The sequence below is a fragment of the Ischnura elegans genome, chromosome 1, assembly GCF_921293095.1.
Source record: "Ischnura elegans chromosome 1, ioIscEleg1.1, whole genome shotgun sequence".
NCBI lineage: Eukaryota > Metazoa > Arthropoda > Insecta > Odonata > Coenagrionidae > Ischnura > Ischnura elegans.
In genome coordinates, this window is record NC_060246.1 from 103,564,074 (window position 1) to 103,580,177 (window position 16,104).

General features: G+C 36.6%; 1 long non-coding RNA gene across 2 annotated transcripts in view; it reads left to right on the plus strand.

Annotated features, from left to right (window-relative positions):
- Window positions 1–16,104, plus strand: part of LOC124167539 — a 118,301-nt gene that overhangs the window by 1,986 nt on the left and 100,211 nt on the right. The gene's annotated exons all lie outside the window — the stretch shown is intronic.

Sequence of the window (16,104 nt, forward strand, 5' to 3'; positions counted from 1 at the left end):
AGATTCAACTCGATTCGACAGTCAGCATGCTGACGGGGAAAATAAATGTCAATAAGAACCTAAAGAAAGGATACTATATGGTTATAAGGGATTATTATGCGCATAGCACAATTTATCTTGTCTTTCCCGGATATTTTAATGGATGTAGATGAAAAAAGTTTTAAAGTACGTGACATGTATTTGGAATGATCTAATTTTTAGGATGCAATATGAAATTCTCATATCTCTCGACTCTTATATATTTGTGTTCCACGTTCCTATGAGATACCTCTGTACAATTTCTAAATACACATTTTGGCAATTCTAATTTTTATTATATTTTTCGAATAGCGATTTTCATTTTTCTATTAGATCGAATTTAATTCCAAAATTATAACTTATTCGTATCAATACCGACGTTTAATTATTATTCATTATACTAATTTCATTTTTCTCTATATCAAGGAGTCAATAATTCAAACCTAAAATAATAAGGGCGATGCACACATGGATATATTAATAAGGTATTCTGGTAAGTATGTAGTATGGTATTCTGGTATGTCTAACATAAGGATAGGATGTGCCGTTTAATTAGCTCGAAATATGAATTTTATTGCATTGGTTCAATTTAAAGCCTCATTTTCTAACTAAAATCAATTGAAGTAGTGTTGCTTACTAGTTTAGCTCAGTTATTTTGGGTGCGTCAATTGTCAATTATTGAGGTCATTAGCACCATACTTTCTACTGATTCGTATTCATTTAAAAATGAAGATTCATATTGTATTAATATAACCAGTGCCACAGGATTTTAATGTTTCAATTATATTTTATTCGCATGACCAGTATTTTTTAAAAAGGACACAATCCGCGGAGGATAATCGGGATCATCACCCAAAAAACATTCCATCACCTCAGTGATTCCGACTATGTTGCGTGCACGGCGATTGTAGTCGGACTCCGTCAAGAGATACTGCACGATCACATCGCAGTCGCACTCATCACAGTGAGGAGGAACTTCTCTGCGGTGAATAGGTGGGATTACCAATTAAAATAGGCTAAGCAGCTAATGATAACTGCTACCTATACGTTCTTTAAGGAACGTTTAAAATAATATGGAGGGTAAATTTCTTATGTTTCGTAGGGATCTAAGTTTCATAAGTCTCAAATATCAGTTAAATATCTGTAGAGATGTAAGCTATTCCATGCCAAAAAAATTAACTCAAACTATATGCTTCACGACCCCTTATTATATATATAAAAAATAAAAAAAATAATAAAAATAATAATAATAATAAAAATAATAGCTTATAAATGACCCACATCTCGTGATTTAAAAAAAAAATATATATAAAAAAATTAACCTTTTAGCCATTTTTTACACCTCCTCTCGTATTACCTATGCTCCCAAATCAATATTGCTCTGGCCATTATCTCTAGTCACGTCGAGGAAACGTCCGCAGCCAATGACGTTTCCGATTCCAAGACTGAAATAGGCTCTTCGAAAACGACAATGAAAGATCCCGGCCATTCGTCACACTTGGCGCCATTCGCTGCTTGCTCGAATTTCGCGCTGCCCCTCACTCACGTGTATAGGTGCCCGCTGCTTCTCGACCACTGCTGTGCTGCCAGTCACGGAAACCGAGACGCCGCCGAAAACGAGGAAAATTTTGCCTCAAATTTCTGGGAAATAGTAATTATAATTTTCTCTTGAAAATCGGCTTCCACAAGTTCTGCATAGCGAACCGTCACATTGGTATTTGGCAGAAGAAGCAACCTTAAGAACATGAAATAGGAAAAAAGAATAAGGAAAATGAAAATAAAAAAATGGTGAAGTTCTTCGATTAAATTCAGAGAATGCAATGACTTTTGTAGTTAGTTATAGAGAAAATACTGAGGTTAAATTTTCAAATTATAGGTGCTAGTGAATGTTAGCAAGTTTCCACGGTATGGAGCCTGAGTAAGGTGATAACTTTTTATAACACCTGAGTAAGGTGAGAAATTTTTTAACGAGAAATATTTTGCGGAAAAATATCGGACGAGCTAGAATGATGCGTCGTTTCATCAGGAGGCATAACTTCCATCCAAGGGGTGGTATTTTATCTTCATTTTCTGAGTATAGAATCTTTAAAAAACAAAGCCATTATCTTGATATTTTCAGGTTTAATGGGACAGTACATCCATTTCACTAACCACGGATATTTCAAATCTGAACATTTTTCCTCAGTTCAGGAAGCGAGGAGATGTAAATATAAATAGAAGAAGACATCATTGGGTTGTAGATAATCTGTTGGACATTCTGAAAATTTCAAGACGATATCGCTATTTTGAAACAATGATGGAAATTATTACATTTTTTTGGAATATTTTATACGTCATGTTATTCTTTTTTTGGAATTTGTATTATGTAACTCTTCTGTAGTATTGTCTTTTTGCATTGTTTTATCATTCATTACGAGTAAGTTGATTTAAAAATTCTATTTTTATACTGCAAATTGTTTTTGTTCTAAGAGGAGATGTGTCCGAGAGCAATTTCTAATCTTTCCTACTCTACTTAAAGAAAAATTATAATACGGAAGAATAACAGGACAATATACGGGATCCATGTCCAGTAATCCCAAATCAAAGGTTTCTTCGTGAGCCTATTTCCTCGGAAAACAACACGGTCTCGAATATGGCTTGCATATGCGCGGAGATTTTGGCACCTCTGAGTTCTTCCTCTCACCCCCTTTCCAATTGCTTTTCTCTGTTTAGAATGTGCGTGCGTGAGTGTATGTGTAACCCTTAGGCCCGTAAAGAATGAATCAGTAAAATATATATAGCGCCCAAAATGCCTCGGAAAATCTTCTTTCCGCCGTGAACGCCCCTACCTAATTTTGTGTTGCACGGCCCCGCACTTGGGGTTGAGCGATTGTTGCCAGGTATGTTGATCCCAGTTGTTTTCACGACTCATGACACAATTGCCATTGCACAACCTGACGCCGGTGTGCACGACCAGAAACTCAGTTTCACTCGTTACTTACGAGAGTTTTATATCGCGAGTGCATATTGCCATCGAGAAACGATACCTTTCAATCTTCCGATGTTAATGATCCCTAAGGAGAAAGCATTATACGTTTTGTTTTAATCCCTTCCTAATTATTTTTAAAAAATAATCAGCATGGTGGAATGACGATAGGACATTTGCGTAATTACTGAGCCTCAAAATTGTTTTTACCATAAATTCCGATTTTTCAATTTCTGCTCATGGTTAATATCATATTGAGTGATGAATGCATAATTTCTTTTCTCTACATTAAAGGCCTTTTGATTGCTAAACAACTGTTCGCGTTTGTTTAATCGAACGGATTATTATTCTCACTCCGTTAAGTAAGTTGAGTGATCCTGAGGACTAATAGGAATATGGATATGATGTTTTCACCAACATGTTTGGTGACCTAAATTAAAACGTTTTCAAAACAACACAGAGACATTACCATTGCCCAATATCTTTTATCTCGGCTCATATATAACGATAAAATAGCTCCCATGTAGCCTCATTCATCACCATCAACTCTGCAGACAAAGTTGATTTAGTGCACGTGATTAAAATAGAACCGTCTAGACAGTCATAAATTAAGATCAATCGCTTTGTTGCGAAGTAGTCAATTCACGTGACCTATCGTTAAGAATACCATGCGACGAACGCTGAATTACTTAAGTGCAAATTTTTAAATTTAATAACTAGACTAACGGAAGTTTTTGGAGCTATATGAATGATAATAAGCTCAAGTTATTTCTTTTCAAGTATTAAATCTTCAAATTTACATGCCGAAAGAAAGTATCGTATTTAACCAGTTCAACCTCTGTAATAGCCTCCATATAGTCCCGTCAATTTGAATGTCAATTTTTAAAAATTAAATGGTAAAAAAAAAATTTGAGGTACGTTTGAGGATAATCCAATGTACATAGAGCTTTTGGAGTATTGATTCTGAACAAAGTATTGAGTTAACAAAATTTCGTGGCGCTGTATTAAAAACGGCTAAAAGGTCTTATTTCTGGCGGTTTTTCACTGATAATTCGGAGGCTATTAGCTTTTTATAAAAAATATCCCGGTGAGTACGGGGAATGCATGGCATTTATAATTACATTTTAATGTTCTCTCAATTGAACTGTTGGGGCTCAAGTCTTAAAAAAAAGTAGGCGTATTTTATCATGGCCTTCGTATTTATATGGACCATAATGATGTATTGCTTTATTTTTAATTACGTTTTTACATAATTAGTCTTCATTTCAATTTTAGTCATTATTTTAAATTAATTATTTTTTGCATATTTTATGTCATGAGGTGCGTCATCCATATGAAAGCTAATCCATGACCACCCACCCCTTTGACCAAATATATAAAATACTTCATATTTTGGTCATTTCAATGGGCACACATGCTACGCTTCGTATGTCTCTTTTCATGTTCATAAATTGACTTTAACCTTAAAGTTGTGATTCTTCGTAATGGGAACGCTCCTTATGGAAAATACCTGAATTTTTATTAATCCATACACCTTGTTTAGTCCGGGTAATATGTGTGCGTCAATACCCATATTTTATCCTGTTCGTTTATAGCGTTGTCACAAAATCTTTCAATTCTATTTCTCGATAAAATTAAATACGGCGGTCTTCACTGAAAATCACCGAATCAAAAAATGAAATTCATGCTCCTATCAATCAAGAAGGGTTCACTAAGTTTAATTGATTAAGTTACCGAATCAAAGACACAATCTTATGATGTAATTTTTTGGGAATTTTCATTGATTTCTGTCAAAAGTTGGCAAAATATAATTGAATATTGAGCTATGGGCCATAAAATGTTAAATTGGAGCTGCTAGGAAGTACAAGTTCACCCCGGAAAGCTCCTTGGATAGCAAATTAAGATCTTCATCCACCTTTACTCATCAGTATGAGCTAAATAACCAATTTGGCATAGCCTTTCGGAAATAATAACTTTTAAAAAAAAATTTTTAATTAAATAAAAAAATTTAAAAAATTTAATTTGCCGCATATTTTACTTTAATCAGCAGCCAACCTAAATGAGGATATCATTAATGGTCTAACGAATGAAAATTTTTCAGAGAGAGTGATTTTGAGGATCATAGAAACCTGGGGAGCAATAATTAGTTTTCATACCATTTTTAATGCAGGAATCGTAAACAAAGCGAAAATATGGAGAAAAAAATAAAATCATTTCAGTCGAATTTTTTTCAATGAAACAACAGAATTTACTCTCAAAAATCTACTTTTCCGAATTTTCATCACTAATTTCTGAGATAGTTTTGTTTTCAACCGCCGATAATGAGACAGTAGCAATCTTCTTTTCGTCGAGTTGGTATTTGCTGTCTTTTCTGTGCATGGGAAAACAAGAAAACAGAATTAAGGCCGGAGGGCAGAGGAAATGCATTTTGTACATACCCGAGACATCCTCAAGTTTAAGCTTTGTTCCAGTTCTCTTCATTAAACTCTGCATGCAGGGTTTCGTAATAGTTATCGGTGTAGTTCTGCGCACTTCTGCGATCATTCTCTGTGCCTTCTTAACCCTTCCCTCCCTTTCTTCCGGTGGAGAGGACAAGCAATTTAGGCCATTAAATAATGGTAAAGGGCGTTGAATTAGGAGGTATATGTATACCCCACATCAGAATACCAGGCGCCGTTTAGGTATCATGCAACGAATGGAACGCCGCGCTTGACACGGTACCGAAGCAGAAACTGGATTTATTTTGAGGAGAAGCATCACCAACGCCGGTTTTATGGACCAAAGACCTCATATTGGGCCCTCTACTCCCAAAAAAAACGTATACGTCGAATCCTGTTCCAAAAAAGATAATAAATGAAAGATTGAAATCCGTGTCAATGAAGATCGTGAGTGATATCCTCGGGGAACATTAATTTCCCAGAATGAAATACATTTGAGTCCCTATGAAATAGTCTCCTCTCTAAAAAGAAACAATCTTCAGATTCGTTCAGCTTTTGGTTTAAGGGCATCCCTTAATTAAGTGAGGCGTTTAGGGGGAGGGTTCAAGCCGATTCCCACCCAATCTCACGTGGGGGAGAGGAGGGGTCCTGGCAAGTATCACGTTTTTTTCCGCAATTAACTGTGTTTAAGTACGATCTTAGTAGGTAATCTTTAATACTAGTCTTTACAAAACTTAGGTAAAAATTATTTAACGAATTGTTTTTTCATTAATCCAATGCGATGAAGCATAGATTAACGTATTTACACTAAAATACGCTTTTTGAACAATCTCACTTGAGATTAGATGGAGGGGGTCGAGTGAGGTATCTCACGATATCTCATTAAGAGGGTAGGGTCTAAAAATCGCCAATATCACTTCACGTAATTAAAGTAATGGACGTCCCCTTTGAAGCCATAAGACGACCAGGCAGTTTGGAAGTGGTATTAAAAATATTTTGATTTCGCCTGTATACAATTCAGCGTCTAAGATTAGCTTGACGGCGGTGTAGTTCTTTCTCCTCGTTCTCTTGAGATGAATTATGGAAAATCATGTGACTCGCAATCTGTTTGTAGTTCCTAGGTTTCATAGCTCTTAAAAGATTGAGCCCCTTTAAAATGAAACTGTAATTGTTAATAAGGTGTCCTTCTCAATTTTATAGTTTATTATTCCTGGAAAATAATTTGTCAATGTTAGACTGGTAACATGAGCTTTGGAGGTGTTGAAATTTTTATTTTAAATTCACGGGTAGGTGAAATTCATAATCTCTTTTTCGTTAACTTAGCGATTAATTAATTTCTTATCACTTACGGGAAGTTATAACACCATACGCTTATGGTGTATACTGTAGAGATAATACGCTTTGATAAATTTCCATAGTTTGATATCAGTGCTGCCCTTGTATTACCGAAAACATGTGGCAATTGGAACCATTGCACGGTAAACTATTCAGGTAATAGTTTCGCATCTGTTCTTGCATTGCACTTAGGCCAGTAAACAAGAGTTTAAATCGATCCATCGGCAGCCACATGGACTGGCTATACCTATAGGCTGTGATGAAACAGCTGCCGTCCTAACCTTCCTTGGAACGTTCTTCTTTATTCCACTGGAAACGTTCCAATAGATATAATTACCAGGTCCAAACAATTCTTCGTCATAAATCTTTTGAAGATATATATCGATGTAAAAATTCATGAGACAGGCTTATGGGATGTTAAGCATTCCAACGTATGCTCTTAATATAGCTATTAAAATTCCTCATTTCCATTTTCTTCGATTTCCGTCATCTCATTTGTTGATAGTAATACTTTCAATAACCGTCTAACTAGGTAAGAAACTTATTACTTTAAAAAATAAAAACAGGCACATCTAAAAAGTATTTCGGTGAAAAAGAGAATTTTCTACCAAATTTATATCGCATTTCATCGTGAAAATTTCATGCAAGTATAGCATTTATTTTGGCTTTCCTTCCCATTGGATCAAACACGTGTTATTTAACCGCTTGCTATGATGAAACCTGAGGCTCTGAGAAGTAAACAAACAACTACGCACAATACAGAAAGGAAGGAGGAGATAATTTCTGCGTCGTACCAAGATATGTTAGAACTTTATGCTCTTTAATGACTGATACATTTTATTGCTCTGCATACCAGGTCACTTATCTAAAATTCTTAATGCATTTTATAGTTTTCAACCCAAAGGTTGCTTTGAAGAGGGAGCGTGGTACCTTAGCATGGTGAACTCCGATAAAAAAAGATAATGTATACTTACCATCTTAACGAATTTCACCCGGTATAAAATCCGGTTCCAGACTTCGGGTGCCGCAAAAAAATCCTGGAAGTGCGCAAATGCCCTTGATAAGGAACTGGCCCGCTACTCTGAATGAGTGAGATTCGCATACTTTCGGATTTTTGTAGGGTTAGCTCAACCCTCACCTATCCATACCAACCTTTTGATTAAAACTTGAGTGAGTGTGAATATGATGATCCCTCTCATCTCAGTTTCGACTCATGGAGCTTTTCTGGCATAAGTATCTGCTGATACAGTGTTACCTGGTATCACAACTGTATAGGAAACTCGCTTTCTTTTATCATTCTGAAAATGAGACGGCAAATAATATTTAGAAATTACTCAGTTTTCCAACCCAATGGAATATTGCTCTGTTCTTAGTTATTCCATGTAAGGACATCAAATTCCATCTTTTTTATTCTCTGATATCGATCACACCATAGAATATGCCCGCTTCAGAGATAATTTTTATTAGCTTCCAAATTTCATTTGGGTCACAGAAATTTAAAATGTGACTCAAATTTTGCTAAACATCTGTCGTGCAAACTTGCAATTGATTGAGTATAATTGTAGTCCTATCATGCGAGACATTGCGTATCATTCATCTTTTGAGGTTACGAAATATTGGTGCCGGGGACGCAAAGGAAAACTAGCAGCAAGGGTGACTCTCTTGAGCGGTATTGGCCCGCATTCACATCGCTCCATTTTACACCTTTTAGACCATTAGTGATCCCTAGTACTACTTATTTACTTTTGGAATACAGAAATTTGGCACCGATATGCTGGAACTTCAGTTTCTTCTTGGATATAGTTGAGTGGTATTACCTTGAGCAGTGAGTTTCCCGGCCAGGATATAATAATTCTACGGATTCCTATGGTGAACTCCGGTAAAAAAGGAGTATGTGTACTTGGGCTTTTTACGGGGTTTCGGCTTCACTTGCATATAGAGAATTTAGCTTGAGCTTCCGACACCGTTGTTGTGGACATCATCAGAAAATTCTTGAAATTTTTAGAATGCCACCTGAGAAGCCATAGACCGCCGCGAAAATTACCTCCCTTTGAGGTAATACTTGGACTATCTGCAAGAGAATATAATCTTATATCTGGAGAAGATTTTCAGAATTGATTTTTACCATTTTTTCGCCCTATCCACCGAATTTCCCCCTTTATGGTCTTTGATTGACCCTTTATCTACTTCCTTCAATGTTAGCTAAGAGTGGGATGCTCTTTCATTTCGTTCACATATTCATAGAAAGCGATTACGGTAAATTCAAATTTAAAGCTAGAATCGAAATTTCTGTGGAAAATAAAAGTTTTAGCAAATATTTACTTTCCATCTTTCTATTAAACCCAAGTGATATACGTTACTTTTAGAGCAAGGAGAACGATATTATATCATTCCTCTTCGAAAGCTTAGGCTGTCTTCCCCCTTTTTAGTGAATATTCAATTGGGAATTAATTTTCTGCAAAAAAAATTAGTGTCGTATTTCGCGCACCCATTTGTTATTTTGCATGTAATTAAGTTGGCAAAAATCCCCGCTGTTGAGTTCGTAGTCCTTTGTTCGGCCGAAAAACATGAGCTCCTATTCATATCGTCCTGAGACTAAATCAGAGTGACACGCTGAAAGCCACCCTCTCTGCGACGAGCACCTCTCTCCCCAACGTCTCGTGAGTCTTTGAGTGCATACTCCGAGGTGACGATGACGAGGGTATAGCGTTCCACTCCGATTATCCTCTACTTTATGGCTCCTTAATAATATGCCGCCGCCCACGATTCAGCGTCCGAGTGTCTGCGACCACCGGCCGGGGGGAGATTCCCCGTCATCTCGTCCGGAAAACGTTGACACGGGAAACTTGCTCCGCTCCCAAGAAAAAGCGAGATGAGTGAGCTGGCGTCGCCGCTTTCACTCTCTCTCTCTCTCTCGTGCGCTTCCTTTTGGCCGCGAGACTAATTGCCCCAGAGCTGGAATCATGCCGCAGCCTCCGATGAACTCCGCGCCGTGAGATGTGACCGCCGTAAATTCGGGCGCCATTTCCTGCTACCCGCGAATCAATCGACTCGAAGGTCGGAAGGAGAGCGGCGGAAAGGCCACTGAACTAAAAACAATAATGAGGGGGTGAGAAGACAAGGGATACAAGTGATTATTTTAAACGGAGTTGGGTACAGAAATAAGCTAAGGAAAACAAACGAGATCACCTAGATATTTAGCACGTAAGAAATCGTTTTAGAGTTGACTTGGTGGAAATATGCCCGTGATGAAATATAAACTAAAAATAGTAATTTCCACGCTTTGATTAAAAAAACTCCAAAACAGACCATGGTTTCGACATTCTATGTGATTTTGAAGATGTTCATTTTAAGCCTGTGTCCTTTAAATTCCGTGTCCTTCTGACACAGAAAATTCAACTGAACATCTTGAAAATGACGTAGAATACACTGGTCAACATAGAAAGCGATTTTGTCCTAGAGACGTTGTTGGGTGATCTTAGATTTGTTTTTCGCGCTGGTTCCGAATCTATGCTTATATTCTTTCTATCACGTCTAGTTTTCTTAGGATTAGGGCAGCTTGATGCATGATTTTACTTTTACGAAAGTTATAATTTAATTCATTTAAATATCTTGATAGCATGAGCAGGTGAAAATAAAACTTTCCTGCCAAAACATGTTGTTCTACGATGTCATACCTTCATATCCTTGACCTTGAGAATTTTTTCGCTCGCAGGAAATTACAGCTCATTACATAGTAATATCTGAGAAGTGGCTTGGCTTTCATCAGGCCTAAATAGTGCATGAACCGACCCGATGGCTTTTGGTATACGTGCGGTGAAAGTTCTTTAAGGTTCAAATGCGGAACATAACTCCCTTTTTGAGACAAGGTAATAAGCTCTATTTTGACTGTCTGTTGGTTCACCGAGATGGGCTCCTCTTGTCAAGTGAGGCACCTACGTAAGTCTTCTTACTGGTTGGACTGAGGTAAAATATTATAAAAATTTTGCCGTCCTTATGATTTGGCGGGATCCTATGGATCATTTTTTACGCTTTTATTTTCTGTTGAAAATTTTAAGGAATTACTCCGAAGTCAAAACACACAGTAAAATATCCAAACAACTTGTAATCAGCGATACTGCCAATCTATCACTCTGAAAACTTAGAAGTTCCGGAATCAATGGATTATTTTAATTTTAGAAAAGATTCAGAAAGTAATCAAGAACGTGAGAATGAAGGATTCGGTAACTAGAAGGACCCAAATTTTGGACCGAGTACATCTGATGGACCTTATTTTATAACGCAAGAGGATTTAAATGATCTAGTGCGCAATTTAAATTTGTCCAAAAAGCAGAGAGAAAATAGGACCACGAATAAAGGGTTGGAAATTGCTGGATAAGAATGCGAAAATTTCTATGTATCGATCTCGCCATGACGAATTTAAATTATTTTTTCTCAAGAAAACAACTTTAAATTTTGCAATTATGTTCTCCCTGCTATGGATACTCTTAACTTTGAATTCAACACAAATGATCGGCGTTTGTTTAATTATTCCTCCAAGGTTATTTAAAAGGCTATTCTCGTAATAAAACTCTCCCCTCAATCCTGGAACTGGATGAAACTGACTTGAAAGAATCTTACGAGAATATGTAGTTCGCAGTTAATATGCATATTCACTGCGAAAAATTGCGGCGACTTGCAAGTAATAGCAATTTTACTAGGCTTACAGCTTGGCTACACGAAATTTTGTTGCTTCATCTACTTGTGGGATAGAGACCGAAAAAAACACTAGGTACTTGAAAAAATATTACCCGTAACGTAAACGTAAAGCACTCGTTCTTGGATCCAAAAATGTTCTTTGCCTTTGGTGGATTCGAAAAATTTTATTTTGCCAAATCTACATATTAAATGAGGACTTTTTAAAATTTTGTGAAAGCCATGGATTAAAAATGGTCCCGGTTTCACTTATTTGAAACAAAAATTCCCTAAATTCATTGAGACAAGTATCAAACAAGGCCACGAATTGAAGGCACAGACGGCCACGGATTGATGACACAGACTGAAATATTTGGAATTTCAACAGCCATCGAGTTCAATTGAAAAAAAAAGTGTGTGAAACGTATTCAAATGTGTATTTGAACGTTTTCTAGGAAATATCATGGCTGAAAATGTTCGCGATCTGGTGGCTAATATTATTAAATCGTACCAAAAAATGGGTTGCAATATGAATTTAAAAATTCACCTTCTCGACTCGCACCATGACTATTTTTCCACCAAACCTCGGCGCTGTTAGTGATGAACGCAGTGAGTTTTTTCACCAGGAAAACATGATAAATGACACCAAAGAAAATTCAGCAACATGTTATCAGATTAATGATGGACACTGAATAGGGACTTGACAGATGTTAAATATGCGAGAAAATCCCAAGAAAGTACCCATTTTTTCACATTTTTTGGAAATCACGATTTATTTGCTGAGACGTCCTTAAGCCCTTATTAATTCCGCTTGTTCTAAAAAAGACTATACGTGCTGGAAAAAATCTGAGCTCATATTCGGAATTACTACGAAAAACACCTCAAGGATCACCCAGGAACATGTCTAGGGTAGAAAAAAAGTTTTTTTTTGCCTAGTTATATCGAAACCATGGAGGCGGAGTTTTATATTAAAGTGTGGAAACTATCATTCGTATTTCATATTTTATCATAGATATTTAGCAGTTTATTTGATTTTCCACTCGATTTCAACACAGAACAGAGACCCAATCGTGCACCTTAGCCACCAAGTTTTTGTATATTTTTAATACAAAAACTTGGTGGCTATATATTATTTGGCTTATAAACTGTATATTATTTTCTGCACCTAACTCTGTTTATTAAAAAAATCACTGGTACCCCTGGGCTTGTCATCCCCTCATTGGAATTATGTCCGCTGTACATCGCGCACGGGAGCAGTTGAAATGAGGATCAAGTCCGTTCCCACCATCCAAACATGACCGTCTTCCATGTATTTTGAATATGGAAATTTGAAAAATTCAATTGAATTACCATATTTTAGTGATGTTAACCGTAATTCAAATTTGCATGAAAAGATCAAATTAGAAATTATATGACCAAATTTAATCAATTATGCGACTTTATACAGTGGCTCCTCAGGGCATGTTTATGGAATTTATCCAGTCCACAAAGCATGCTAACCTTTTTCTCCTGATTATGACCTGATGAAGACTTCTTCAGCTGATGTCGTGAGAGCCATGATACGTCAATAGTAATTTACGATACTTCATTCATGTTTAGGAATACAATTTTTGATAAAATCGAATTGAGATGCTCAGAAGGATGATAATATTGTTATAAATAAATAAAATAATACTCCTGTGCTATAAGTCGCGACGCTAGATCCATGAGCAGTACCAAAAATATTAATTTCAAGGAAGAACATATTCCATTGTTTAATAAGTTCTTTACAATTATATTAAAAACCCATTTTTTATATTCAAATTTACTGGTGTTAGGTGTCGTGTATGGCTCGCATTGTGTCTTGTTGTAGTGAAAAACATTTTCATTTCATGTGTGTCATTCGTTTTTGATAGAATCTACCTTCAGGGCCGGATTTACCCAGAGTCACGCTATATTTGATGATGCTGTAGCGTTGGATGGTTGATCGCTTCAACAAAATCTGGAATTATTCAGCGTACTAAACACATTCTGCGAGAAATTCGGAATAAAAATCAATCGCAAAAATATCCAATTTCATGAGGTTTTTGAAAACGCTGAAAGCTAGAATAAATATCATATGTTGCGAAGTGAAGAAAGACATATCAATTTCAAATAAGCGTATTCTCTGGCTAAAGGAACAGGGATAGAATGTGGAAAAACTATCAAGGTGCAGCGCACAGGCCGCCAAAACAGTGACTCTCACCGCAAAGCTTCGATCGTAATTAATTCAATGTCTGCTTTTTCACTCTCGGAGTGGCAAGCAAATAGCATCCACGTCTCTCCTCGTCCGCTTTCGACTACGTAAAGCTTCTCCCGCGAGTGTAGCCGTCCTTATGTCTTGTGCACAGTCATACGCTCGAGAGAAATTCCGTAGATTAAGTATCGTATAATTACGAGTCTTTTAATCTTTCAGCAACTCAGATTCGGCGATGAAATTATTGGTCACTCGGAGTACATTTTGTTTTTTTCCGTAATGCGTAGGGATTTTCTATGTATGCCAGAGTACTCACTCAGAGCTCTGGCTAAATATCACGAGCAATATTTTAATAAACACCCTAAATTCATGAATAACCTGATACATGAGCAATATTTTAATAAACACCCTAAATTCATGAATAACCTGATACATTGCCTTTCACAATTGCAATGGTTCGCAATGATATAGCCGCCTCATATACCGCTGTGAGAGAGAATGTCATGCAAGCTTATTGTGGAATTTCGGAAGAGTAGGCTCCATTTAGTGATAAATTATTTGGTTAAAATAAGTGGGTTTTATAGATTTTTTTAACACTTACCGTGCTGAGCATACAACTGTACACATCTGTACCCCTGTGCTAGCCATATACTTTTTTTCAATACTTTATTGTTTTTTCTTATCAACCAACCTTTGATGCGAGGAATAGATGTTTGATATCAATTTAAATAATGAATTTTCCTTTCGTTTTTTTTCATTTGCTTATCTTGAGGTTATATTTAGAGGTTTTCCACTTTGTTAACAAAATAACAAACCTCGATTTTTCAAAAGACGGATGGCGTAATATTGTGCCCGTAGCAAAAATCTAAGGATGTCACTTGGCTTAACATTTCACCAATAGCACGCAAACAATTAAAGGAAATATGTTATGCGTATGCGTTATGAGTGAAAGTGCTGCGTTTAGCAAAAGATCATGTCAAGAAAAATATCCTCATTTTGGACATGTATCCTGGCCATGGCGAGATATATCAATTTAACCGGTTAAATAGCCTTAAGATAGGTTAGAGCATTTGTCGATTAGAGTAGAGAGCCCTGAGTATTTACTTGTGCTTTTTCTAAAACACCGAAAACGAAGAAAATGGGAAGAAAGAGCGGCAAACGAGATTGTGCTCGGTATGATTGGTGATCAGAAACATGAAATGGAAGAGCTTTGGAGGAGGTGGAGAGTATGGATTGAGGAGATTAAGTTAGCAGAACCATAGTGAACATTAGAAAAAATCATACATGGGATTGGAGAGAGGTACACGCTAATTGGGGAGTGTGAAGAAAATTTGAAAACCTCACAAAATCACAAATTGGGCGGTGTTCAATCATTTCGAATGACCTATTCTGCCTCCAATTCCATTCACGCGCATTATTCTATGATTCTCGAATAGGCATAAGGTTTGTCTCTATACTGCATTCACGGTGATACACGACTATTTTTTATTCTGACTTATTTTTAACACGGCTCAAACAATTCAACCCCGTTTTTTGCTTATTTCATCGAGTTAGAGTTTGTCTAAATATCCTCGATCGAGTGTTTTTTAATCATCGAGAATTCTGCTTGGCTTTCAATGTTTTATATTTAATATCTTCGGTTCAAGGAAAATTGGAGTAGAACAGGCTTTAGGTGACATAGAATAGCAGCTGCTGAATGCCTGTACGAATGTTCTTACCTTCGTTTAAAGATTTTGTAACCACCGGTTGTTTGTTTACTACTGATTTACGTATTTGTGATGTAACTCCTTGGCAAATTCACATCTCTATTGGCGTATATATCAAGACCACTGTATTATTGGCCCCGTTTGGTATAAATAGCAATGATTATAGTATTATCCGAGTAGCAAGATTATTGGTCTGTCTATAATGAAAAGTTACGCATATTTTACAATTAATACTGTGGGAATATCTTAGGCTGAGTTCCTGAAAGTAGATGATGCTTCTAACATTGGTGGTTTTGAATTTGGCTCTATAGCTGAAGGAACCAGGGTTCAAATCTGTAATGAAGCCTTTGGAAATCGAAAAATATTTCTGCGGTGCGAGAAGGTCAGGGAAAGTAACAGGCTTCATCAATGAAGAGGCATTCGAACGCAAGGAGTACCTACAGTCTGTGGTTGAGCTCAATCCGTGCCTATCCAAACCAATGCTCGAATATTGAGTGAAGGATATAACGTCCTTCCTTACCTTGCGTAGATTTGGTATTCGGTTTTAAACTCGTTCTTTCTCCGCTAACTCTGTTATATTTATTTGCCATATTCCGCAAGTGATGAATGAATATTTATATTTTCTTTCCTGACCAGCACTTGGCGTTGAGCAGAAAATTTAGGAATATAAAAAATACCTATTCTGCTTTATAAAAAAATGTAAGGCCGTCAAAACACAAAATCCTTCAAACAGCTTTGCCCTTTGGTCCCGAA